The sequence below is a fragment of the Schistocerca cancellata genome, unplaced genomic scaffold (assembly GCF_023864275.1).
Source record: "Schistocerca cancellata isolate TAMUIC-IGC-003103 unplaced genomic scaffold, iqSchCanc2.1 HiC_scaffold_872, whole genome shotgun sequence".
NCBI classification, from domain to species: Eukaryota; Metazoa; Arthropoda; class Insecta; order Orthoptera; family Acrididae; genus Schistocerca; species Schistocerca cancellata.
In genome coordinates this window covers 1-23,922 of record NW_026046882.1, presented here as the reverse complement: position 1 = coordinate 23,922, position 23,922 = coordinate 1, and the positions used below count along the sequence as shown (strand labels likewise).

Below are 23,922 nucleotides of genomic sequence, written 5' to 3'. Positions count from 1 at the left end.
ATTGAGGTTAGGCCGTTATACCTAAGACAGATTTGCAGTCGATGACACCTCGACAACAGCCGGTCCTCACATTTACGTCTTGCTCTCCTTACGTCAGTATACATCATATGAGTCTGTGACGCTGGCTTTGCAACATCTTGCGTGTCTTTAGGCTCGCCGCGACCAACACTTACCATGCACTGTCCACAAAACATGGAGGCGCCGGGGCTTGAACCCGGGACCTTTCACATGCAAAGCGAACGCTCTACCAACTGAGCTACGCCCCCAAGCGCAACAGAGCTGCGCTGTTTTCCTTTCTTTGCTACTCTGAAGTGCACGGACCTGATGGTTGGTTGGTTTGTAGGGGTGAAGGGACCAGTGTACAAAGGCGTGGTCACGTTCATATACACATGAGTTCCAAGTAGTTTCGATGTTCTGGTGTTACGACTACAAATTCCGTCTGTATTTAACGTCTTAAATTGAAAGGACTGTCGACTGATGACCACAGCAGTTGAGACCCATAGTGCTCAGAGCCATTTCTCGAAAGGACAGTCACAAATTGCTCCGTTTTCACTCCTTGTCGGCAATCACACCGCGCCTCAGGTAACAAGCACATCTGAAGCCCCATTGTGCACTCGACTGTTCATGCCAATTCACTGCCTCGCACTTTACTACTGTGTACCACTCTTGTCGTCCAACTGCAAAAGACTGGGCCACAACACGTTTCGGCGTCTCCATTGCACTGCGCAAACTACGAAACGCTCCCCAAACATGGCACTCACCAATGCAGACGACTTTTCCGACTTTACACGACGCTCACGCAACGCTCACGCTAGTGACAGCCTTATTTAGAGCTTGACGTCGCGCCCAAGCGAGTGAGCACATTTCGCCTACGGCTTAGGCCGCCCACCTAGTGTGGCTGCTCGGTGTCTGCAGGCAGCGAGGGGCTGCAACCTTCCCGTGTTCGCGCCTATGTCACCTCTGCTTGCTTGTCAGAGACAGAGTATCGCAAAACATACAACTCACTCCATGAATTGATTGCTACGGCATCTGTCATCAGCAGTCACAACTAGCAACACCAGTAGCAGCCGACTGCACGTAAAGAATGGGAATGTGCAGTGGGATTTTTGTGAACTCGGCGCAAGGCAGATCTTTCCGACATAGGTTTGAGAATCTTAAGGGAGGACTTGTACTGTTTCTAAATTCAGTGTAGCGGTGGGAGGAGGGTGCTTCTTGCGCGTAACAGTACGCTTGCCAATTGTGGCTGCTAATCGTTCGCTCGTATCTGCCTTGACACATTCGCTGGCTGTGAATTATTCCACTTGCATGGCAGTGTGGACATGTTGGTGTGTTAAAAATTCTGGAGGCGCTGGGTATCGATCCCAGTACCTCTCGCATGCTAAGCGAGCGCTCTACCATCTGAGCTACGCCCCCTGATGACAAATAGTGCTACATACAACCATATCAATACCACAGACCCTTGCACTCTCATTATTCCGCAGACAAACACTACTCTCAATGTGGCCGCGAGGGTGTCTTTCAGGTTTTCTGCATTCTGTATCGAATCGTAGTTGGCCAAAATTAAAGTGGCACGCACAACGTCGAAAATAGCGTTCGGCCACCACTCTGAGTAAGACGGACGTGTTGTCCACTCTCTAGACTTCATTGAGGTTAGGCCGTTATACCTAAGACAGATTTGCAGTCGATGACACCTCGACAACAGCCGGTCCTCACATTTACGTCTTGCTCTCCTTACGTCAGTATACATCATATGAGTCTGTGACGCTGGCTTTGCAACATCTTGCGTGTCTTTAGGCTCGCCGCGACCAACACTTACCATGCACTGTCCACAAAACATGGAGGCGCCGGGGCTTGAACCCGGGACCTTTCACATGCAAAGCGAACGCTCTACCAACTGAGCTACGCCCCCAAGCGCAACAGAGCTGCGCTGTTTTCCTTTCTTTGCTACTCTGAAGTGCACGGACCTGATGGTTGGTTGGTTTGTAGGGGTGAAGGGACCAGTGTACAAAGGCGTGGTCACGTTCATATACACATGAGTTCCAAGTAGTTTCGATGTTCTGGTGTTACGACTACAAATTCCGTCTGTATTTAACGTCTTAAATTGAAAGGACTGTCGACTGATGACCACAGCAGTTGAGACCCATAGTGCTCAGAGCCATTTCTCGAAAGGACAGTCACAAATTGCTCCGTTTTCACTCCTTGTCGGCAATCACACCGCGCCTCAGGTAACAAGCACATCTGAAGCCCCATTGTGCACTCGACTGTTCATGCCAACTCACTGCCTCGCACTTTACTACTGTGTACCACTCTTGTCGTCCAACTGCAAAAGACTGGGCCACAACACGTTTCCGCGTCTCCATTGCACTGCGCAAACTACGAAACGCTCCCCAAACATGGCACTCACCAATGCAGACGATTTTTCCGACTTTACACGACGCTCACGCTAGTGACAGCCTTATTTAGAGCTTGACGTCGCGCCCAAGCGAGTGAGCACATTTCGCCTACGGCTTAGGCCGCCCACCTAGTGTGGCTGCTCGGTGTCTGCAGGCAGCGAGGGGCTGCAACCTTCCCGTGTTCGCGCCTATGTCACCTCTGCTTGCTTGTCAGAGACAGAGTATCGCAAAACATACAACTCACTCCATGAATTGATTGCTACGGCATCTGTCATCAGCAGTCACAACTAGCAACACCAGTAGCAGCCGACTGCACGTAAAGAATGGGAATGTGCAGTGGGATTTTTGTGAACTCGGCGCAAGGCAGATCTTTCCGACATAGGTTTGAGAATCTTAAGGGAGGACTTGTACTGTTTCTAAATTCAGTGTAGCGGTGGGAGGAGGGTGCTTCTTGCGCGTAACAGTACGCTTGCCAATTGTGGCTGCTAATCGTTCGCTCGTATCTGCCTTGACACATTCGCTGGCTGTGAATTATTCCACTTGCATGGCAGTGTGGACATGTTGGTGTGTTAAAAATTCTGGAGGCGCTGGGTATCGATCCCAGTACCTCTCGCATGCTAAGCGAGCGCTCTACCATCTGAGCTACGCCCCCTGATGACAAATAGTGCTACATACAACCATATCAATACCACAGACCCTTGCACTCTCATTATTCCGCAGACAAACACTACTCTCAATGTGGCCGCGAGGGTGTCTTTCAGGTTTTCTGCATTCTGTATCGAATCGTAGTTGGCCAAAATTAAAGTGGCACGCACAACGTCGAAAATAGCGTTCGGCCACCACTCTGAGTAAGACGGACGTGTTGTCCACTCTCTAGACTTCATTGAGGTTAGGCCGTTATACCTAAGACAGATTTGCAGTCGATGACACCTCGACAACAGCCGGTCCTCACATTTACGTCTTGCTCTCCTTACGTCAGTATACATCATATGAGTCTGTGACGCTGGCTTTGCAACATCTTGCGTGTCTTTAGGCTCGCCGCGACCAACACTTACCATGCACTGTCCACAAAACATGGAGGCGCCGGGGCTTGAACCCGGGACCTTTCACATGCAAAGCGAACGCTCTACCAACTGAGCTACGCCCCCAAGCGCAACAGAGCTGCGCTGTTTTCCTTTCTTTGCTACTCTGAAGTGCACGGACCTGATGGTTGGTTGGTTTGTAGGGGTGAAGGGACCAGTGTACAAAGGCGTGGTCACGTTCATATACACATGAGTTCCAAGTAGTTTCGATGTTCTGGTGTTACGACTACAAATTCCGTCTGTATTTAACGTCTTAAATTGAAAGGACTGTCGACTGATGACCACAGCAGTTGAGACCCATAGTGCTCAGAGCCATTTCTCGAAAGGACAGTCACAAATTGCTCCGTTTTCACTCCTTGTCGGCAATCACACCGCGCCTCAGGTAACAAGCACATCTGAAGCCCCATTGTGCACTCGACTGTTCATGCCAACTCACTGCCTCGCACTTTACTACTGTGTACCACTCTTGTCGTCCAACTGCAAAAGACTGGGCCACAACACGTTTCGGCGTCTCCATTGCACTGCGCAAACTACGAAACGCTCCCCAAACATGGCACTCACCAATGCAGACGACTTTTCCGACTTTACACGACGCTCACGCTAGTGACAGCCTTATTTAGAGCTTGACGTCGCGCCCAAGCGAGTGAGCACATTTCGCCTACGGCTTAGGCCGCCCACCTAGTGTGGCTGCTCGGTGTCTGCAGGCAGCGAGGGGCTGCAACCTTCCCGTGTTCGCGCCTATGTCACCTCTGCTTGCTTGTCAGAGACAGAGTATCGCAAAACATACAACTCACTCCATGAATTGATTGCTACGGCATCTGTCATCAGCAGTCACAACTAGCAACACCAGTAGCAGCCGACTGCACGTAAAGAATGGGAATGTGCAGTGGGATTTTTGTGAACTCGGCGCAAGGCAGATCTTTCCGACATAGGTTTGAGAATCTTAAGGGAGGACTTGTACTGTTTCTAAATTCAGTGTAGCGGTGGGAGGAGGGTGCTTCTTGCGCGTAACAGTACGCTTGCCAATTGTGGCTGCTAATCGTTCGCTCGTATCTGCCTTGACACATTCGCTGGCTGTGAATTATTCCACTTGCATGGCAGTGTGGACATGTTGGTGTGTTAAAAATTCTGGAGGCGCTGGGTATCGATCCCAGTACCTCTCGCATGCTAAGCGAGCGCTCTACCATCTGAGCTACGCCCCCTGATGACAAATAGTGCTACATACAACCATATCAATACCACAGACCCTTGCACTCTCATTATTCCGCAGACAAACACTACTCTCAATGTGGCCGCGAGGGTGTCTTTCAGGTTTTCTGCATTCTGTATCGAATCGTAGTTGGCCAAAATTAAAGTGGCACGCACAACGTCGAAAATAGCGTTCGGCCACCACTCTGAGTAAGACGGACGTGTTGTCCACTCTCTAGACTTCATTGAGGTTAGGCCGTTATACCTAAGACAGATTTGCAGTCGATGACACCTCGACAACAGCCGGTCCTCACATTTACGTCTTGCTCTCCTTACGTCAGTATACATCATATGAGTCTGTGACGCTGGCTTTGCAACATCTTGCGTGTCTTTAGGCTCGCCGCGACCAACACTTACCATGCACTGTCCACAAAACATGGAGGCGCCGGGGCTTGAACCCGGGACCTTTCACATGCAAAGCGAACGCTCTACCAACTGAGCTACGCCCCCAAGCGCAACAGAGCTGCGCTGTTTTCCTTTCTTTGCTACTCTGAAGTGCACGGACCTGATGGTTGGTTGGTTTGTAGGGGTGAAGGGACCAGTGTACAAAGGCGTGGTCACGTTCATATACACATGAGTTCCAAGTAGTTTCGATGTTCTGGTGTTACGACTACAAATTCCGTCTGTATTTAACGTCTTAAATTGAAAGGACTGTCGACTGATGACCACAGCAGTTGAGACCCATAGTGCTCAGAGCCATTTCTCGAAAGGACAGTCACAAATTGCTCCGTTTTCACTCCTTGTCGGCAATCACACCGCGCCTCAGGTAACAAGCACATCTGAAGCCCCATTGTGCACTCGACTGTTCATGCCAACTCACTGCCTCGCACTTTACTACTGTGTACCACTCTTGTCGTCCAACTGCAAAAGACTGGGCCACAACACGTTTCCGCGTCTCCATTGCACTGCGCAAACTACGAAACGCTCCCCAAACATGGCACTCACCAATGCAGACGATTTTTCCGACTTTACACGACGCTCACGCTAGTGACAGCCTTATTTAGAGCTTGACGTCGCGCCCAAGCGAGTGAGCACATTTCGCCTACGGCTTAGGCCGCCCACCTAGTGTGGCTGCTCGGTGTCTGCAGGCAGCGAGGGGCTGCAACCTTCCCGTGTTCGCGCCTATGTCACCTCTGCTTGCTTGTCAGAGACAGAGTATCGCAAAACATACAACTCACTCCATGAATTGATTGCTACGGCATCTGTCATCAGCAGTCACAACTAGCAACACCAGTAGCAGCCGACTGCACGTAAAGAATGGGAATGTGCAGTGGGATTTTTGTGAACTCGGCGCAAGGCAGATCTTTCCGACATAGGTTTGAGAATCTTAAGGGAGGACTTGTACTGTTTCTAAATTCAGTGTAGCGGTGGGAGGAGGGTGCTTCTTGCGCGTAACAGTACGCTTGCCAATTGTGGCTGCTAATCGTTCGCTCGTATCTGCCTTGACACATTCGCTGGCTGTGAATTATTCCACTTGCATGGCAGTGTGGACATGTTGGTGTGTTAAAAATTCTGGAGGCGCTGGGTATCGATCCCAGTACCTCTCGCATGCTAAGCGAGCGCTCTACCATCTGAGCTACGCCCCCTGATGACAAATAGTGCTACATACAACCATATCAATACCACAGACCCTTGCACTCTCATTATTCCGCAGACAAACACTACTCTCAATGTGGCCGCGAGGGTGTCTTTCAGGTTTTCTGCATTCTGTATCGAATCGTAGTTGGCCAAAATTAAAGTGGCACGCACAACGTCGAAAATAGCGTTCGGCCACCACTCTGAGTAAGACGGACGTGTTGTCCACTCTCTAGACTTCATTGAGGTTAGGCCGTTATACCTAAGACAGATTTGCAGTCGATGACACCTCGACAACAGCCGGTCCTCACATTTACGTCTTGCTCTCCTTACGTCAGTATACATCATATGAGTCTGTGACGCTGGCTTTGCAACATCTTGCGTGTCTTTAGGCTCGCCGCGACCAACACTTACCATGCACTGTCCACAAAACATGGAGGCGCCGGGGCTTGAACCCGGGACCTTTCACATGCAAAGCGAACGCTCTACCAACTGAGCTACGCCCCCAAGCGCAACAGAGCTGCGCTGTTTTCCTTTCTTTGCTACTCTGAAGTGCACGGACCTGATGGTTGGTTGGTTTGTAGGGGTGAAGGGACCAGTGTACAAAGGCGTGGTCACGTTCATATACACATGAGTTCCAAGTAGTTTCGATGTTCTGGTGTTACGACTACAAATTCCGTCTGTATTTAACGTCTTAAATTGAAAGGACTGTCGACTGATGACCACAGCAGTTGAGACCCATAGTGCTCAGAGCCATTTCTCGAAAGGACAGTCACAAATTGCTCCGTTTTCACTCCTTGTCGGCAATCACACCGCGCCTCAGGTAACAAGCACATCTGAAGCCCCATTGTGCACTCGACTGTTCATGCCAACTCACTGCCTCGCACTTTACTACTGTGTACCACTCTTGTCGTCCAACTGCAAAAGACTGGGCCACAACACGTTTCGGCGTCTCCATTGCACTGCGCAAACTACGAAACGCTCCCCAAACATGGCACTCACCAATGCAGACGACTTTTCCGACTTTACACGACGCTCACGCTAGTGACAGCCTTATTTAGAGCTTGACGTCGCGCCCAAGCGAGTGAGCACATTTCGCCTACGGCTTAGGCCGCCCACCTAGTGTGGCTGCTCGGTGTCTGCAGGCAGCGAGGGGCTGCAACCTTCCCGTGTTCGCGCCTATGTCACCTCTGCTTGCTTGTCAGAGACAGAGTATCGCAAAACATACAACTCACTCCATGAATTGATTGCTACGGCATCTGTCATCAGCAGTCACAACTAGCAACACCAGTAGCAGCCGACTGCACGTAAAGAATGGGAATGTGCAGTGGGATTTTTGTGAACTCGGCGCAAGGCAGATCTTTCCGACATAGGTTTGAGAATCTTAAGGGAGGACTTGTACTGTTTCTAAATTCAGTGTAGCGGTGGGAGGAGGGTGCTTCTTGCGCGTAACAGTACGCTTGCCAATTGTGGCTGCTAATCGTTCGCTCGTATCTGCCTTGACACATTCGCTGGCTGTGAATTATTCCACTTGCATGGCAGTGTGGACATGTTGGTGTGTTAAAAATTCTGGAGGCGCTGGGTATCGATCCCAGTACCTCTCGCATGCTAAGCGAGCGCTCTACCATCTGAGCTACGCCCCCTGATGACAAATAGTGCTACATACAACCATATCAATACCACAGACCCTTGCACTCTCATTATTCCGCAGACAAACACTACTCTCAATGTGGCCGCGAGGGTGTCTTTCAGGTTTTCTGCATTCTGTATCGAATCGTAGTTGGCCAAAATTAAAGTGGCACGCACAACGTCGAAAATAGCGTTCGGCCACCACTCTGAGTAAGACGGACGTGTTGTCCACTCTCTAGACTTCATTGAGGTTAGGCCGTTATACCTAAGACAGATTTGCAGTCGATGACACCTCGACAACAGCCGGTCCTCACATTTACGTCTTGCTCTCCTTACGTCAGTATACATCATATGAGTCTGTGACGCTGGCTTTGCAACATCTTGCGTGTCTTTAGGCTCGCCGCGACCAACACTTACCATGCACTGTCCACAAAACATGGAGGCGCCGGGGCTTGAACCCGGGACCTTTCACATGCAAAGCGAACGCTCTACCAACTGAGCTACGCCCCCAAGCGCAACAGAGCTGCGCTGTTTTCCTTTCTTTGCTACTCTGAAGTGCACGGACCTGATGGTTGGTTGGTTTGTAGGGGTGAAGGGACCAGTGTACAAAGGCGTGGTCACGTTCATATACACATGAGTTCCAAGTAGTTTCGATGTTCTGGTGTTACGACTACAAATTCCGTCTGTATTTAACGTCTTAAATTGAAAGGACTGTCGACTGATGACCACAGCAGTTGAGACCCATAGTGCTCAGAGCCATTTCTCGAAAGGACAGTCACAAATTGCTCCGTTTTCACTCCTTGTCGGCAATCACACCGCGCCTCAGGTAACAAGCACATCTGAAGCCCCATTGTGCACTCGACTGTTCATGCCAACTCACTGCCTCGCACTTTACTACTGTGTACCACTCTTGTCGTCCAACTGCAAAAGACTGGGCCACAACACGTTTCGGCGTCTCCATTGCACTGCGCAAACTACGAAACGCTCCCCAAACATGGCACTCACCAATGCAGACGACTTTTCCGACTTTACACGACGCTCACGCAACGCTCACGCTAGTGACAGCCTTATTTAGAGCTTGACGTCGCGCCCAAGCGAGTGAGCACATTTCGCCTACGGCTTAGGCCGCCCACCTAGTGTGGCTGCTAGGTGTCTGCAGGCAGCGAGGGGTTGCAACCTTCCCGTGTTCGCGCCTATGTCACCTCTGCTTGCTTGTCAGAGACAGAGTATCGCAAAACATACAACTCACTCCATGAATTGATTGCTACGGCATCTGTCATCAGCAGTCACAACTAGCAACACCAGTAGCAGCCGACTGCACGTAAAGAATGGGAATGTGCAGTGGGATTTTTGTGAACTCGGCGCAAGGCAGATCTTTCCGACATAGGTTTGAGAATCTTAAGGGAGGACTTGTACTGTTTCTAAATTCAGTGTAGCGGTGGGAGGAGGGTGCTTCTTGCGCGTAACAGTACGCTTGCCAATTGTGGCTGCTAATCGTTCGCTCGTATCTGCCTTGACACATTCGCTGGCTGTGAATTATTCCACTTGCATGGCAGTGTGGACATGTTGGTGTGTTAAAAATTCTGGAGGCGCTGGGTATCGATCCCAGTACCTCTCGCATGCTAAGCGAGCGCTCTACCATCTGAGCTACGCCCCCTGATGACAAACAGTGCTACATACAACCATATCAATACCACAGACCCTTGCACTCTCATTATTCCGCAGACAAACACTACTCTCAATGTGGCCGCGAGGGTGTCTTTCAGGTTTTCTGCATTCTGTATCGAATCGTAGTTGGCCAAAATTAAAGTGGCACGCACAACGTCGAAAATAGCGTTCGGCCACCACTCTGAGTAAGACGGACGTGTTGTCCACTCTCTAGACTTCATTGAGGTTAGGCCGTTATACCTAAGACAGATTTGCAGTCGATGACACCTCGACAACAGCCGGTCCTCACATTTACGTCTTGCTCTCCTTACGTCAGTATACATCATATGAGTCTGTGACGCTGGCTTTGCAACATCTTGCGTGTCTTTAGGCTCGCCGCGACCAACACTTACCATGCACTGTCCACAAAACATGGAGGCGCCGGGGCTTGAACCCGGGACCTTTCACATGCAAAGCGAACGCTCTACCAACTGAGCTACGCCCCCAAGCGCAACAGAGCTGCGCTGTTTTCCTTTCTTTGCTACTCTGAAGTGCACGGACCTGATGGTTGGTTGGTTTGTAGGGGTGAAGGGACCAGTGTACAAAGGCGCGGTCACGTTCATATACACATGAGTTCCAAGTAGTTTCGATGTTCTGGTGTTACGACTACAAATTCCGTCTGTATTTAACGTCTTAAATTGAAAGGACTGTCGACTGATGACCACAGCAGTTGAGACCCATAGTGCTCAGAGCCATTTCTCGAAAGGACAGTCACAAATTGCTCCGTTTTCACTCCTTGTCGGCAATCACACCGCGCCTCAGGTAACAAGCACATCTGAAGCCCCATTGTGCACTCGACTGTTCATGCCAACTCACTGCCTCGCACTTTACTACTGTGTACCACTCTTGTCGTCCAACTGCAAAAGACTGGGCCACAACACGTTTCCGCGTCTCCATTGCACTGCGCAAACTACGAAACGCTCCCCAAACATGGCACTCACCAATGCAGACGACTTTTCCGACTTTACACGACGCTCACGCAACGCTCACGCTAGTGACAGCCTTATTTAGAGCTTGACGTCGCGCCCAAGCGAGTGAGCACATTTCGCCTACGGCTTAGGCCGCCCACCTAGTGTGGCTGCTCGGTGTCTGCAGGCAGCGAGGGGCTGCAACCTTCCCGTGTTCGCGCCTATGTCACCTCTGCTTGCTTGTCAGAGACAGAGTATCGCAAAACATACAACTCACTCCATGAATTGATTGCTACGGCATCTGTCATCAGCAGTCACAACTAGCAACACCAGTAGCAGCCGACTGCACGTAAAGAATGGGAATGTGCAGTGGGATTTTTGTGAACTCGGCGCAAGGCAGATCTTTCCGACATAGGTTTGAGAATCTTAAGGGAGGACTTGTACTGTTTCTAAATTCAGTGTAGCGGTGGGAGGAGGGTGCTTCTTGCGCGTAACAGTACGCTTGCCAATTGTGGCTGCTAATCGTTCGCTCGTATCTGCCTTGACACATTCGCTGGCTGTGAATTATTCCACTTGCATGGCAGTGTGGACATGTTGGTGTGTTAAAAATTCTGGAGGCGCTGGGTATCGATCCCAGTACCTCTCGCATGCTAAGCGAGCGCTCTACCATCTGAGCTACGCCCCCTGATGACAAATAGTGCTACATACAACCATATCAATACCACAGACCCTTGCACTCTCATTATTCCGCAGACAAACACTACTCTCAATGTGGCCGCGAGGGTGTCTTTCAGGTTTTCTGCATTCTGTATCGAATCGTAGTTGGCCAAAATTAAAGTGGCACGCACAACGTCGAAAATAGCGTTCGGCCACCACTCTGAGTAAGACGGACGTGTTGTCCACTCTCTAGACTTCATTGAGGTTAGGCCGTTATACCTAAGACAGATTTGCAGTCGATGACACCTCGACAACAGCCGGTCCTCACATTTACGTCTTGCTCTCCTTACGTCAGTATACATCATATGAGTCTGTGACGCTGGCTTTGCAACATCTTGCGTGTCTTTCGGCTCGCCGCGACCAACACTTACCATGCACTGTCCACAAAACATGGAGGCGCCGGGGCTTGAACCCGGGACCTTTCACATGCAAAGCGAACGCTCTACCAACTGAGCTACGCCCCCAAGCGCAACAGAGCTGCGCTGTTTTCCTTTCTTTGCTACTCTGAAGTGCACGGACCTGATGGTTGGTTGGTTTGTAGGGGTGAAGGGACCAGTGTACAAAGGCGCGGTCACGTTCATATACACATGAGTTCCAAGTAGTTTCGATGTTCTGGTGTTACGACTACAAATTCCGTCTGTATTTAACGTCTTAAATTGAAAGGACTGTCGACTGATGACCACAGCAGTTGAGACCCATAGTGCTCAGAGCCATTTCTCGAAAGGACAGTCACAAATTGCTCCGTTTTCACTCCTTGTCGGCAATCACACCGCGCCTCAGGTAACAAGCACATCTGAAGCCCCATTGTGCACTCGACTGTTCATGCCAACTCACTGCCTCGCACTTTACTACTGTGTACCACTCTTGTCGTCCAACTGCAAAAGACTGGGCCACAACACGTTTCCGCGTCTCCATTGCACTGCGCAAACTACGAAACGCTCCCCAAACATGGCACTCACCAATGCAGACGACTTTTCCGACTTTACACGACGCTCACGCAACGCTCACGCTAGTGACAGCCTTATTTAGAGCTTGACGTCGCGCCCAAGCGAGTGAGCACATTTCGCCTACGGCTTAGGCCGCCCACCTAGTGTGGCTGCTAGGTGTCTGCAGGCAGCGAGGGGTTGCAACCTTCCCGTGTTCGCGCCTATGTCACCTCTGCTTGCTTGTCAGAGACAGAGTATCGCAAAACATACAACTCACTCCATGAATTGATTGCTACGGCATCTGTCATCAGCAGTCACAACTAGCAACACCAGTAGCAGCCGACTGCACGTAAAGAATGGGAATGTGCAGTGGGATTTTTGTGAACTCGGCGCAAGGCAGATCTTTCCGACATAGGTTTGAGAATCTTAAGGGAGGACTTGTACTGTTTCTAAATTCAGTGTAGCGGTGGGAGGAGGGTGCTTCTTGCGCGTAACAGTACGCTTGCCAATTGTGGCTGCTAATCGTTCGCTCGTATCTGCCTTGACACATTCGCTGGCTGTGAATTATTCCACTTGCATGGCAGTGTGGACATGTTGGTGTGTTAAAAATTCTGGAGGCGCTGGGTATCGATCCCAGTACCTCTCGCATGCTAAGCGAGCGCTCTACCATCTGAGCTACGCCCCCTGATGACAAACAGTGCTACATACAACCATATCAATACCACAGACCCTTGCACTCTCATTATTCCGCAGACAAACACTACTCTCAATGTGGCCGCGAGGGTGTCTTTCAGGTTTTCTGCATTCTGTATCGAATCGTAGTTGGCCAAAATTAAAGTGGCACGCACAACGTCGAAAATAGCGTTCGGCCACCACTCTGAGTAAGACGGACGTGTTGTCCACTCTCTAGACTTCATTGAGGTTAGGCCGTTATACCTAAGACAGATTTGCAGTCGATGACACCTCGACAACAGCCGGTCCTCACATTTACGTCTTGCTCTCCTTACGTCAGTATACATCATATGAGTCTGTGACGCTGGCTTTGCAACATCTTGCGTGTCTTTAGGCTCGCCGCGACCAACACTTACCATGCACTGTCCACAAAACATGGAGGCGCCGGGGCTTGAACCCGGGACCTTTCACATGCAAAGCGAACGCTCTACCAACTGAGCTACGCCCCCAAGCGCAACAGAGCTGCGCTGTTTTCCTTTCTTTGCTACTCTGAAGTGCACGGACCTGATGGTTGGTTGGTTTGTAGGGGTGAAGGGACCAGTGTACAAAGGCGCGGTCACGTTCATATACACATGAGTTCCAAGTAGTTTCGATGTTCTGGTGTTACGACTACAAATTCCGTCTGTATTTAACGTCTTAAATTGAAAGGACTGTCGACTGATGACCACAGCAGTTGAGACCCATAGTGCTCAGAGCCATTTCTCGAAAGGACAGTCACAAATTGCTCCGTTTTCACTCCTTGTCGGCAATCACACCGCGCCTCAGGTAACAAGCACATCTGAAGCCCCATTGTGCACTCGACTGTTCATGCCAACTCACTGCCTCGCACTTTACTACTGTGTACCACTCTTGTCGTCCAACTGCAAAAGACTGGGCCACAACACGTTTCCGCGTCTCCATTGCACTGCGCAAACTACGAAACGCTCCCCAAACATGGCACTCACCAATGCAGACGACTTTTCCGACTTTACACGACGCTCACGCAACGCTCACGCTAGTGACAGCCTTATTTAGAGCTTGACGTCGCGCCCAAGCGAGTGAGCACATTTCGCCTACGGCTTAGGCCGCCCACCTAGTGTGGCTGCTAGGTGTCTGCAGGCAGCGAGGGGTTGCAACCTTCCCGTGTTCGCGCCTATGTCACCTCTGCTTGCTTGTCAGAGACAGAGTATCGCAAAACATACAACTCACTCCATGAATTGATTGCTACGGCATCTGTCATCAGCAGTCACAACTAGCAACACCAGTAGCAGCCGACTGCACGTAAAGAATGGGAATGTGCAGTGGGATTTTTGTGAACTCGGCGCAAGGCAGATCTTTCCGACATAGGTTTGAGAATCTTAAGGGAGGACTTGTACTGTTTCTAAATTCAGTGTAGCGGTGGGAGGAGGGTGCTTCTTGCGCGTAACAGTACGCTTGCCAATTGTGGCTGCTAATCGTTCGCTCGTATCTGCCTTGACACATTCGCTGGCTGTGAATTATTCCACTTGCATGGCAGTGTGGACATGTTGGTGTGTTAAAAATTCTGGAGGCGCTGGGTATCGATCCCAGTACCTCTCGCATGCTAAGCGAGCGCTCTACCATCTGAGCTACGCCCCCTGATGACAAACAGTGCTACATACAACCATATCAATACCACAGACCCTTGCACTCTCATTATTCCGCAGACAAACACTACTCTCAATGTGGCCGCGAGGGTGTCTTTCAGGTTTTCTGCATTCTGTATCGAATCGTAGTTGGCCAAAATTAAAGTGGCACGCACAACGTCGAAAATAGCGTTCGGCCACCACTCTGAGTAAGACGGACGTGTTGTCCACTCTCTAGACTTCATTGAGGTTAGGCCGTTATACCTAAGACAGATTTGCAGTCGATGACACCTCGACAACAGCCGGTCCTCACATTTACGTCTTGCTCTCCTTACGTCAGTATACATCATATGAGTCTGTGACGCTGGCTTTGCAACATCTTGCGTGTCTTTAGGCTCGCCGCGACCAACACTTACCATGCACTGTCCACAAAACATGGAGGCGCCGGGGCTTGAACCCGGGACCTTTCACATGCAAAGCGAACGCTCTACCAACTGAGCTACGCCCCCAAGCGCAACAGAGCTGCGCTGTTTTCCTTTCTTTGCTACTCTGAAGTGCACGGACCTGATGGTTGGTTGGTTTGTAGGGGTGAAGGGACCAGTGTACAAAGGCGCGGTCACGTTCATATACACATGAGTTCCAAGTAGTTTCGATGTTCTGGTGTTACGACTACAAATTCCGTCTGTATTTAACGTCTTAAATTGAAAGGACTGTCGACTGATGACCACAGCAGTTGAGACCCATAGTGCTCAGAGCCATTTCTCGAAAGGACAGTCACAAATTGCTCCGTTTTCACTCCTTGTCGGCAATCACACCGCGCCTCAGGTAACAAGCACATCTGAAGCCCCATTGTGCACTCGACTGTTCATGCCAACTCACTGCCTCGCACTTTACTACTGTGTACCACTCTTGTCGTCCAACTGCAAAAGACTGGGCCACAACACGTTTCCGCGTCTCCATTGCACTGCGCAAACTACGAAACGCTCCCCAAACATGGCACTCACCAATGCAGACGACTTTTCCGACTTTACACGACGCTCACGCAACGCTCACGCTAGTGACAGCCTTATTTAGAGCTTGACGTCGCGCCCAAGCGAGTGAGCACATTTCGCCTACGGCTTAGGCCGCCCACCTAGTGTGGCTGCTCGGTGTCTGCAGGCAGCGAGGGGCTGCAACCTTCCCGTGTTCGCGCCTATGTCACCTCTGCTTGCTTGTCAGAGACAGAGTATCGCAAAACATACAACTCACTCCATGAATTGATTGCTACGGCATCTGTCATCAGCAGTCACAACTAGCAACACCAGTAGCAGCCGACTGCACGTAAAGAATGGGAATGTGCAGTGGGATTTTTGTGAACTCGGCGCAAGGCAGATCTTTCCGACATAGGTTTGAGAATCTTAAGGGAGGACTTGTACTGTTTCTAAATTCAGTGTAGCGGTGGGAGGAGGGTGCTTCTTGCGCGTAACAGTACGCTTGCCAATTGTGGCTGCTAATCGTTCGCTCGTATCTGCCTTGACACATTCGCTGGCTGTGAATTATTCCACTTGCATGGCAGTGTGGACATGTTGGTGTGTTAAAAATTCTGGAGGCGCTGGGTATCGATCCCAGTACCTCTCGCATGCTAAGCGAGCGCTCTACCATCTGAGCTACGCCCCCTGATGACAAATAGTGCTACATACAACCATATCAATACCACAGACCCTTGCACTCTCATTATTCCGCAGACAAACACTACTCTCAATGTGGCCGCGAGGGTGTCTTTCAGGTTTTCTGCATTCTGTATCGAATCGTAGTTGGCCAAAATTAAAGTGGCACGCACAACGTCGAAAATAGCGTTCGGCCACCACTCTGAGTAAGACGGACGTGTTGTCCACTCTCTAGACTTCATTGAGGTTAGGCCGTTATACCTAAGACAGATTTGCAGTCGATGACACCTCGACAACAGCCGGTCCTCACATTTACGTCTTGCTCTCCTTACGTCAGTATACATCATATGAGTCTGTGACGCTGGCTTTGCAACATCTTGCGTGTCTTTCGGCTCGCCGCGACCAACACTTACCATGCACTGTCCACAAAACATGGAGGCGCCGGGGCTTGAACCCGGGACCTTTCACATGCAAAGCGAACGCTCTACCAACTGAGCTACGCCCCCAAGCGCAACAGAGCTGCGCTGTTTTCCTTTCTTTGCTACTCTGAAGTGCACGGACCTGATGGTTGGTTGGTTTGTAGGGGTGAAGGGACCAGTGTACAAAGGCGCGGTCACGTTCATATACACATGAGTTCCAAGTAGTTTCGATGTTCTGGTGTTACGACTACAAATTCCGTCTGTATTTAACGTCTTAAATTGAAAGGACTGTCGACTGATGACCACAGCAGTTGAGACCCATAGTGCTCAGAGCCATTTCTCGAAAGGACAGTCACAAATTGCTCCGTTTTCACTCCTTGTCGGCAATCACACCGCGCCTCAGGTAACAAGCACATCTGAAGCCCCATTGTGCACTCGACTGTTCATGCCAACTCACTGCCTCGCACTTTACTACTGTGTACCACTCTTGTCGTCCAACTGCAAAAGACTGGGCCACAACACGTTTCCGCGTCTCCATTGCACTGCGCAAACTACGAAACGCTCCCCAAACATGGCACTCACCAATGCAGACGACTTTTCCGACTTTACACGACGCTCACGCAACGCTCACGCTAGTGACAGCCTTATTTAGAGCTTGACGTCGCGCCCAAGCGAGTGAGCACATTTCGCCTACGGCTTAGGCCGCCCACCTAGTGTGGCTGCTCGGTGTCTGCAGGCAGCGAGGGGCTGCAACCTTCCCGTGTTCGCGCCTATGTCACCTCTGCTTGCTTGTCAGAGACAGAGTATCGCAAAACATACAACTCACTCCATGAATTGATTGCTACGGCATCTGTCATCAGCAGTCACAACTAGCAACACCAGTAGCAGCCGACTGCACGTAAAGAATGGGAATGTGCAGTGGGATTTTTGTGAACTCGGCGCAAGGCAGATCTTTCCGACATAGGTTTGAGAATCTTAAGGGAGGACTTGTACTGTTTCTAAATTCAGTGTAGCGGTGGGAGGAGGGTGCTTCTTGCGCGTAACAGTACGCTTGCCAATTGTGGCTGCTAATCGTTCGCTCGTATCTGCCTTGACACATTCGCTGGCTGTGAATTATTCCACTTGCATGGCAGTGTGGACATGTTGGTGTGTTAAAAATTCTGGAGGCGCTGGGTATCGATCCCAGTACCTCTCGCATGCTAAGCGAGCGCTCTACCATCTGAGCTACGCCCCCTGATGACAAATAGTGCTACATACAACCATATCAATACCACAGACCCTTGCACTCTCATTATTCCGCAGACAAACACTACTCTCAATGTGGCCGCGAGGGTGTCTTTCAGGTTTTCTGCATTCTGTATCGAATCGTAGTTGGCCAAAATTAAAGTGGCACGCACAACGTCGAAAATAGCGTTCGGCCACCACTCTGAGTAAGACGGACGTGTTGTCCACTCTCTAGACTTCATTGAGGTTAGGCCGTTATACCTAAGACAGATTTGCAGTCGATGACACCTCGACAACAGCCGGTCCTCACATTTACGTCTTGCTCTCCTTACGTCAGTATACATCATATGAGTCTGTGACGCTGGCTTTGCAACATCTTGCGTGTCTTTCGGCTCGCCGCGACCAACACTTACCATGCACTGTCCACAAAACATGGAGGCGCCGGGGCTTGAACCCGGGACCTTTCACATGCAAAGCGAACGCTCTACCAACTGAGCTACGCCCCCAAGCGCAACAGAGCTGCGCTGTTTTCCTTTCTTTGCTACTCTGAAGTGCACGGACCTGATGGTTGGTTGGTTTGTAGGGGTGAAGGGACCAGTGTACAAAGGCGCGGTCACGTTCATATACACATGAGTTCCAAGTAGTTTCGATGTTCTGGTGTTACGACTACAAATTCCGTCTGTATTTAACGTCTTAAATTGAAAGGACTGTCGACTGATGACCACAGCAGTTGAGACCCATAGTGCTCAGAGCCATTTCTCGAAAGGACAGTCACAAATTGCTCCGTTTTCACTCCTTGTCGGCAATCACACCGCGCCTCAGGTAACAAGCACATCTGAAGCCCCATTGTGCACTCGACTGTTCATGCCAACTCACTGCCTCGCACTTTACTACTGTGTACCACTCTTGTCGTCCAACTGCAAAAGACTGGGCCACAACACGTTTTCGCGTCTCCATTGCACTGCGCAAACTACGAAACGCTCCCCAAACATGGCACTCACCAATGCAGACGACTTTTCCGACTTTACACGACGCTCACGCAACGCTCACGCTAGTGACAGCCTTATTTAGAGCTTGACGTCGCGCCCAAGCGAGTGAGCACATTTCGCCTACGGCTTAGGCCGCCCACCTAGTGTGGCTGCTCGGTGTCTGCAGGCAGCGAGGGGCTGCAACCTTCCCGTGTTCGCGCCTATGTCACCTCTGCTTGCTTGTCAGAGACAGAGTATCGCAAAACATACAACTCACTCCATGAATTGATTGCTACGGCATCTGTCATCAGCAGTCACAACTAGCAACACCAGTAGCAGCCGACTGCACGTAAAGAATGGGAATGTGCAGTGGGATTTTTGTGAACTCGGCGCAAGGCAGATCTTTCCGACATAGGTTTGAGAATCTTAAGGGAGGACTTGTACTGTTTCTAAATTCAGTGTAGCGGTGGGAGGAGGGTGCTTCTTGCGCGTAACAGTACGCTTGCCAATTGTGGCTGCTAATCGTTCGCTCGTATCTGCCTTGACACATTCGCTGGCTGTGAATTATTCCACTTGCATGGCAGTGTGGACATGTTGGTGTGTTAAAAATTCTGGAGGCGCTGGGTATCGATCCCAGTACCTCTCGCATGCTAAGCGAGCGCTCTACCATCTGAGCTACGCCCCCTGATGACAAATAGTGCTACATACAACCATATCAATACCACAGACCCTTGCACTCTCATTATTCCGCAGACAAACACTACTCTCAATGTGGCCGCGAGGGTGTCTTTCAGGTTTTCTGCATTCTGTATCGAATCGTAGTTGGCCAAAATTAAAGTGGCACGCACAACGTCGAAAATAGCGTTCGGCCACCACTCTGAGTAAGACGGACGTGTTGTCCACTCTCTAGACTTCATTGAGGTTAGGCCGTTATACCTAAGACAGATTTGCAGTCGATGACACCTCGACAACAGCCGGTCCTCACATTTACGTCTTGCTCTCCTTACGTCAGTATACATCATATGAGTCTGTGACGCTGGCTTTGCAACATCTTGCGTGTCTTTAGGCTCGCCGCGACCAACACTTACCATGCACTGTCCACAAAACATGGAGGCGCCGGGGCTTGAACCCGGGACCTTTCACATGCAAAGCGAACGCTCTACCAACTGAGCTACGCCCCCAAGCGCAACAGAGCTGCGCTGTTTTCCTTTCTTTGCTACTCTGAAGTGCACGGACCTGATGGTTGGTTGGTTTGTAGGGGTGAAGGGACCAGTGTACAAAGGCGCGGTCACGTTCATATACACATGAGTTCCAAGTAGTTTCGATGTTCTGGTGTTACGACTACAAATTCCGTCTGTATTTAACGTCTTAAATTGAAAGGACTGTCGACTGATGACCACAGCAGTTGAGACCCATAGTGCTCAGAGCCATTTCTCGAAAGGACAGTCACAAATTGCTCCGTTTTCACTCCTTGTCGGCAATCACACCGCGCCTCAGGTAACAAGCACATCTGAAGCCCCATTGTGCACTCGACTGTTCATGCCAACTCACTGCCTCGCACTTTACTACTGTGTACCACTCTTGTCGTCCAACTGCAAAAGACTGGGCCACAACACGTTTCCGCGTCTCCATTGCACTGCGCAAACTACGAAACGCTCCCCAAACATGGCACTCACCAATGCAGACGACTTTTCCGACTTTACACGACGCTCACGCTAGTGACAGCCTTATTTAGAGCTTGACGTCGCGCCCAAGCGAGTGAGCACATTTCGCCTACGGCTTAGGCCGCCCACCTAGTGTGGCTGCTCGGTGTCTGCAGGCAGCGAGGGGCTGCAACCTTCCCGTGTTCGCGCCTATGTCACCTCTGCTTGCTTGTCAGAGACAGAGTATCGCAAAACATACAACTCACTCCATGAATTGATTGCTACGGCATCTGTCATCAGCAGTCACAACTAGCAACACCAGTAGCAGCCGACTGCACGTAAAGAATGGGAATGTGCAGTGGGATTTTTGTGAACTCGGCGCAAGGCAGATCTTTCCGACATAGGTTTGAGAATCTTAAGGGAGGACTTGTACTGTTTCTAAATTCAGTGTAGCGGTGGGAGGAGGGTGCTTCTTGCGCGTAACAGTACGCTTGCCAATTGTGGCTGCTAATCGTTCGCTCGTATCTGCCTTGACACATTCGCTGGCTGTGAATTATTCCACTTGCATGGCAGTGTGGACATGTTGGTGTGTTAAAAATTCTGGAGGCGCTGGGTATCGATCCCAGTACCTCTCGCATGCTAAGCGAGCGCTCTACCATCTGAGCTACGCCCCCTGATGACAAATAGTGCTACATACAACCATATCAATACCACAGACCCTTGCACTCTCATTATTCCGCAGACAAACACTACTCTCAATGTGGCCGCGAGGGTGTCTTTCAGGTTTTCTGCATTCTGTATCGAATCGTAGTTGGCCAAAATTAAAGTGGCACGCACAACGTCGAAAATAGCGTTCGGCCACCACTCTGAGTAAGACGGACGTGTTGTCCACTCTCTAGACTTCATTGAGGTTAGGCCGTTATACCTAAGACAGATTTGCAGTCGATGACACCTCGACAACAGCCGGTCCTCACATTTACGTCTTGCTCTCCTTACGTCAGTATACATCATATGAGTCTGTGACGCTGGCTTTGCAACATCTTGCGTGTCTTTCGGCTCGCCGCGACCAACACTTACCATGCACTGTCCACAAAACATGGAGGCGCCGGGGCTTGAACCCGGGACCTTTCACATGCAAAGCGAACGCTCTACCAACTGAGCTACGCCCCCAAGCGCAACAGAGCTGCGCTGTTTTCCTTTCTTTGCTACTCTGAAGTGCACGGACCTGATGGTTGGTTGGTTTGTAGGGGTGAAGGGACCAGTGTACAAAGGCGCGGTCACGTTCATATACACATGAGTTCCAAGTAGTTTCGATGTTCTGGTGTTACGACTACAAATTCCGTCTGTATTTAACGTCTTAAATTGAAAGGACTGTCGACTGATGACCACAGCAGTTGAGACCCATAGTGCTCAGAGCCATTTCTCGAAAGGACAGTCACAAATTGCTCCGTTTTCACTCCTTGTCGGCAATCACACCGCGCCTCAGGTAACAAGCACATCTGAAGCCCCATTGTGCACTCGACTGTTCATGCCAACTCACTGCCTCGCACTTTACTACTGTGTACCACTCTTGTCGTCCAACTGCAAAAGACTGGGCCACAACACGTTTCCGCGTCTCCATTGCACTGCGCAAACTACGAAACGCTCCCCAAACATGGCACTCACCAATGCAGACGACTTTTCCGACTTTACACGACGCTCACGCAACGCTCACGCTAGTGACAGCCTTATTTAGAGCTTGACGTCGCGCCCAAGCGAGTGAGCACATTTCGCCTACGGCTTAGGCCGCCCACCTAGTGTGGCTGCTCGGTGTCTGCAGGCAGCGAGGGGCTGCAACCTTCCCGTGTTCGCGCCTATGTCACCTCTGCTTGCTTGTCAGAGACAGAGTATCGCAAAACATACAACTCACTCCATGAATTGATTGCTACGGCATCTGTCATCAGCAGTCACAACTAGCAACACCAGTAGCAGCCGACTGCACGTAAAGAATGGGAATGTGCAGTGGGATTTTTGTGAACTCGGCGCAAGGCAGATCTTTCCGACATAGGTTTGAGAATCTTAAGGGAGGACTTGTACTGTTTCTAAATTCAGTGTAGCGGTGGGAGGAGGGTGCTTCTTGCGCGTAACAGTACGCTTGCCAATTGTGGCTGCTAATCGTTCGCTCGTATCTGCCTTGACACATTCGCTGGCTGTGAATTATTCCACTTGCATGGCAGTGTGGACATGTTGGTGTGTTAAAAATTCTGGAGGCGCTGGGTATCGATCCCAGTACCTCTCGCATGCTAAGCGAGCGCTCTACCATCTGAGCTACGCCCCCTGATGACAAATAGTGCTACATACAACCATATCAATACCACAGACCCTTGCACTCTCATTATTCCGCAGACAAACACTACTCTCAATGTGGCCGCGAGGGTGTCTTTCAGGTTTTCTGCATTCTGTATCGAATCGTAGTTGGCCAAAATTAAAGTGGCACGCACAACGTCGAAAATAGCGTTCGGCCACCACTCTGAGTAAGACGGACGTGTTGTCCACTCTCTAGACTTCATTGAGGTTAGGCCGTTATACCTAAGACAGATTTGCAGTCGATGACACCTCGACAACAGCCGGTCCTCACATTTACGTCTTGCTCTCCTTACGTCAGTATACATCATATGAGTCTGTGACGCTGGCTTTGCAACATCTTGCGTGTCTTTCGGCTCGCCGCGACCAACACTTACCATGCACTGTCCACAAAACATGGAGGCGCCGGGGCTTGAACCCGGGACCTTTCACATGCAAAGCGAACGCTCTACCAACTGAGCTACGCCCCCAAGCGCAACAGAGCTGCGCTGTTTTCCTTTCTTTGCTACTCTGAAGTGCACGGACCTGATGGTTGGTTGGTTTGTAGGGGTGAAGGGACCAGTGTACAAAGGCGCGGTCACGTTCATATACACATGAGTTCCAAGTAGTTTCGATGTTCTGGTGTTACGACTACAAATTCCGTCTGTATTTAACGTCTTAAATTGAAAGGACTGTCGACTGATGACCACAGCAGTTGAGACCCATAGTGCTCAGAGCCATTTCTCGAAAGGACAGTCACAAATTGCTCCGTTTTCACTCCTTGTCGGCAATCACACCGCGCCTCAGGTAACAAGCACATCTGAAGCCCCATTGTGCACTCGACTGTTCATGCCAACTCACTGCCTCGCACTTTACTACTGTGTACCACTCTTGTCGTCCAACTGCAAAAGACTGGGCCACAACACGTTTCCGCGTCTCCATTGCACTGCGCAAACTACGAAACGCTCCCCAAACATGGCACTCACCAATGCAGACGACTTTTCCGACTTTACACGACGCTCACGCAACGCTCACGCTAGTGACAGCCTTATTTAGAGCTTGACGTCGCGCCCAAGCGAGTGAGCACATTTCGCCTACGGCTTAGGCCGCCCACCTAGTGTGGCTGCTCGGTGTCTGCAGGCAGCGAGGGGCTGCAACCTTCCCGTGTTCGCGCCTATGTCACCTCTGCTTGCTTGTCAG

At 50.5% G+C, this 23,922-nt stretch overlaps 29 non-coding genes across 29 annotated transcripts; all 29 read right to left on the bottom strand.

Moving 5' to 3' along the window:
- Positions 1-193: 193 nt before the first annotated feature.
- Trnaa-ugc (transfer RNA alanine (anticodon UGC)) lies at positions 194-266 on the bottom strand. The gene has a single exon. It is a non-coding gene; the product is annotated as a tRNA-Ala (tRNA).
- A 1,074-nt stretch (positions 267-1,340) lies between these two features.
- Trnaa-agc (transfer RNA alanine (anticodon AGC)) lies at positions 1,341-1,413 on the bottom strand. Its single transcript has one exon. It is a non-coding gene; the product is annotated as a tRNA-Ala (tRNA).
- A 423-nt stretch (positions 1,414-1,836) lies between these two features.
- Trnaa-ugc (transfer RNA alanine (anticodon UGC)) lies at positions 1,837-1,909 on the bottom strand. Its single transcript has one exon. It is a non-coding gene; the product is annotated as a tRNA-Ala (tRNA).
- A 1,063-nt stretch (positions 1,910-2,972) lies between these two features.
- Positions 2,973-3,045, bottom strand: Trnaa-agc (transfer RNA alanine (anticodon AGC)). Its single transcript has one exon. It is a non-coding gene; the product is annotated as a tRNA-Ala (tRNA).
- Positions 3,046-3,468: 423 nt separating this feature from the next.
- Positions 3,469-3,541, bottom strand: Trnaa-ugc (transfer RNA alanine (anticodon UGC)). Its single transcript has one exon. It is a non-coding gene; the product is annotated as a tRNA-Ala (tRNA).
- A 1,063-nt stretch (positions 3,542-4,604) lies between these two features.
- Trnaa-agc (transfer RNA alanine (anticodon AGC)) lies at positions 4,605-4,677 on the bottom strand. Its single transcript has one exon. It is a non-coding gene; the product is annotated as a tRNA-Ala (tRNA).
- Positions 4,678-5,100: 423 nt separating this feature from the next.
- On the bottom strand, positions 5,101-5,173 carry Trnaa-ugc (transfer RNA alanine (anticodon UGC)). The gene has a single exon. It is a non-coding gene; the product is annotated as a tRNA-Ala (tRNA).
- Positions 5,174-6,236: 1,063 nt separating this feature from the next.
- On the bottom strand, positions 6,237-6,309 carry Trnaa-agc (transfer RNA alanine (anticodon AGC)). The gene has a single exon. It is a non-coding gene; the product is annotated as a tRNA-Ala (tRNA).
- A 423-nt stretch (positions 6,310-6,732) lies between these two features.
- Positions 6,733-6,805, bottom strand: Trnaa-ugc (transfer RNA alanine (anticodon UGC)). The gene has a single exon. It is a non-coding gene; the product is annotated as a tRNA-Ala (tRNA).
- Positions 6,806-7,868: 1,063 nt separating this feature from the next.
- Trnaa-agc (transfer RNA alanine (anticodon AGC)) lies at positions 7,869-7,941 on the bottom strand. Its single transcript has one exon. It is a non-coding gene; the product is annotated as a tRNA-Ala (tRNA).
- Positions 7,942-8,364: 423 nt separating this feature from the next.
- Positions 8,365-8,437, bottom strand: Trnaa-ugc (transfer RNA alanine (anticodon UGC)). Its single transcript has one exon. It is a non-coding gene; the product is annotated as a tRNA-Ala (tRNA).
- A 1,074-nt stretch (positions 8,438-9,511) lies between these two features.
- Positions 9,512-9,584, bottom strand: Trnaa-agc (transfer RNA alanine (anticodon AGC)). The gene has a single exon. It is a non-coding gene; the product is annotated as a tRNA-Ala (tRNA).
- A 423-nt stretch (positions 9,585-10,007) lies between these two features.
- On the bottom strand, positions 10,008-10,080 carry Trnaa-ugc (transfer RNA alanine (anticodon UGC)). Its single transcript has one exon. It is a non-coding gene; the product is annotated as a tRNA-Ala (tRNA).
- A 1,074-nt stretch (positions 10,081-11,154) lies between these two features.
- Positions 11,155-11,227, bottom strand: Trnaa-agc (transfer RNA alanine (anticodon AGC)). Its single transcript has one exon. It is a non-coding gene; the product is annotated as a tRNA-Ala (tRNA).
- Positions 11,228-11,650: 423 nt separating this feature from the next.
- Trnaa-ugc (transfer RNA alanine (anticodon UGC)) lies at positions 11,651-11,723 on the bottom strand. The gene has a single exon. It is a non-coding gene; the product is annotated as a tRNA-Ala (tRNA).
- A 1,074-nt stretch (positions 11,724-12,797) lies between these two features.
- Positions 12,798-12,870, bottom strand: Trnaa-agc (transfer RNA alanine (anticodon AGC)). Its single transcript has one exon. It is a non-coding gene; the product is annotated as a tRNA-Ala (tRNA).
- Positions 12,871-13,293: 423 nt separating this feature from the next.
- On the bottom strand, positions 13,294-13,366 carry Trnaa-ugc (transfer RNA alanine (anticodon UGC)). Its single transcript has one exon. It is a non-coding gene; the product is annotated as a tRNA-Ala (tRNA).
- Positions 13,367-14,440: 1,074 nt separating this feature from the next.
- On the bottom strand, positions 14,441-14,513 carry Trnaa-agc (transfer RNA alanine (anticodon AGC)). Its single transcript has one exon. It is a non-coding gene; the product is annotated as a tRNA-Ala (tRNA).
- Positions 14,514-14,936: 423 nt separating this feature from the next.
- Positions 14,937-15,009, bottom strand: Trnaa-ugc (transfer RNA alanine (anticodon UGC)). Its single transcript has one exon. It is a non-coding gene; the product is annotated as a tRNA-Ala (tRNA).
- Positions 15,010-16,083: 1,074 nt separating this feature from the next.
- On the bottom strand, positions 16,084-16,156 carry Trnaa-agc (transfer RNA alanine (anticodon AGC)). The gene has a single exon. It is a non-coding gene; the product is annotated as a tRNA-Ala (tRNA).
- Positions 16,157-16,579: 423 nt separating this feature from the next.
- On the bottom strand, positions 16,580-16,652 carry Trnaa-ugc (transfer RNA alanine (anticodon UGC)). Its single transcript has one exon. It is a non-coding gene; the product is annotated as a tRNA-Ala (tRNA).
- Positions 16,653-17,726: 1,074 nt separating this feature from the next.
- On the bottom strand, positions 17,727-17,799 carry Trnaa-agc (transfer RNA alanine (anticodon AGC)). The gene has a single exon. It is a non-coding gene; the product is annotated as a tRNA-Ala (tRNA).
- A 423-nt stretch (positions 17,800-18,222) lies between these two features.
- On the bottom strand, positions 18,223-18,295 carry Trnaa-ugc (transfer RNA alanine (anticodon UGC)). Its single transcript has one exon. It is a non-coding gene; the product is annotated as a tRNA-Ala (tRNA).
- Positions 18,296-19,369: 1,074 nt separating this feature from the next.
- Positions 19,370-19,442, bottom strand: Trnaa-agc (transfer RNA alanine (anticodon AGC)). The gene has a single exon. It is a non-coding gene; the product is annotated as a tRNA-Ala (tRNA).
- A 423-nt stretch (positions 19,443-19,865) lies between these two features.
- On the bottom strand, positions 19,866-19,938 carry Trnaa-ugc (transfer RNA alanine (anticodon UGC)). Its single transcript has one exon. It is a non-coding gene; the product is annotated as a tRNA-Ala (tRNA).
- A 1,063-nt stretch (positions 19,939-21,001) lies between these two features.
- Positions 21,002-21,074, bottom strand: Trnaa-agc (transfer RNA alanine (anticodon AGC)). Its single transcript has one exon. It is a non-coding gene; the product is annotated as a tRNA-Ala (tRNA).
- A 423-nt stretch (positions 21,075-21,497) lies between these two features.
- Trnaa-ugc (transfer RNA alanine (anticodon UGC)) lies at positions 21,498-21,570 on the bottom strand. Its single transcript has one exon. It is a non-coding gene; the product is annotated as a tRNA-Ala (tRNA).
- A 1,074-nt stretch (positions 21,571-22,644) lies between these two features.
- On the bottom strand, positions 22,645-22,717 carry Trnaa-agc (transfer RNA alanine (anticodon AGC)). Its single transcript has one exon. It is a non-coding gene; the product is annotated as a tRNA-Ala (tRNA).
- Positions 22,718-23,140: 423 nt separating this feature from the next.
- On the bottom strand, positions 23,141-23,213 carry Trnaa-ugc (transfer RNA alanine (anticodon UGC)). Its single transcript has one exon. It is a non-coding gene; the product is annotated as a tRNA-Ala (tRNA).
- Positions 23,214-23,922: the final 709 nt, after the last annotated feature.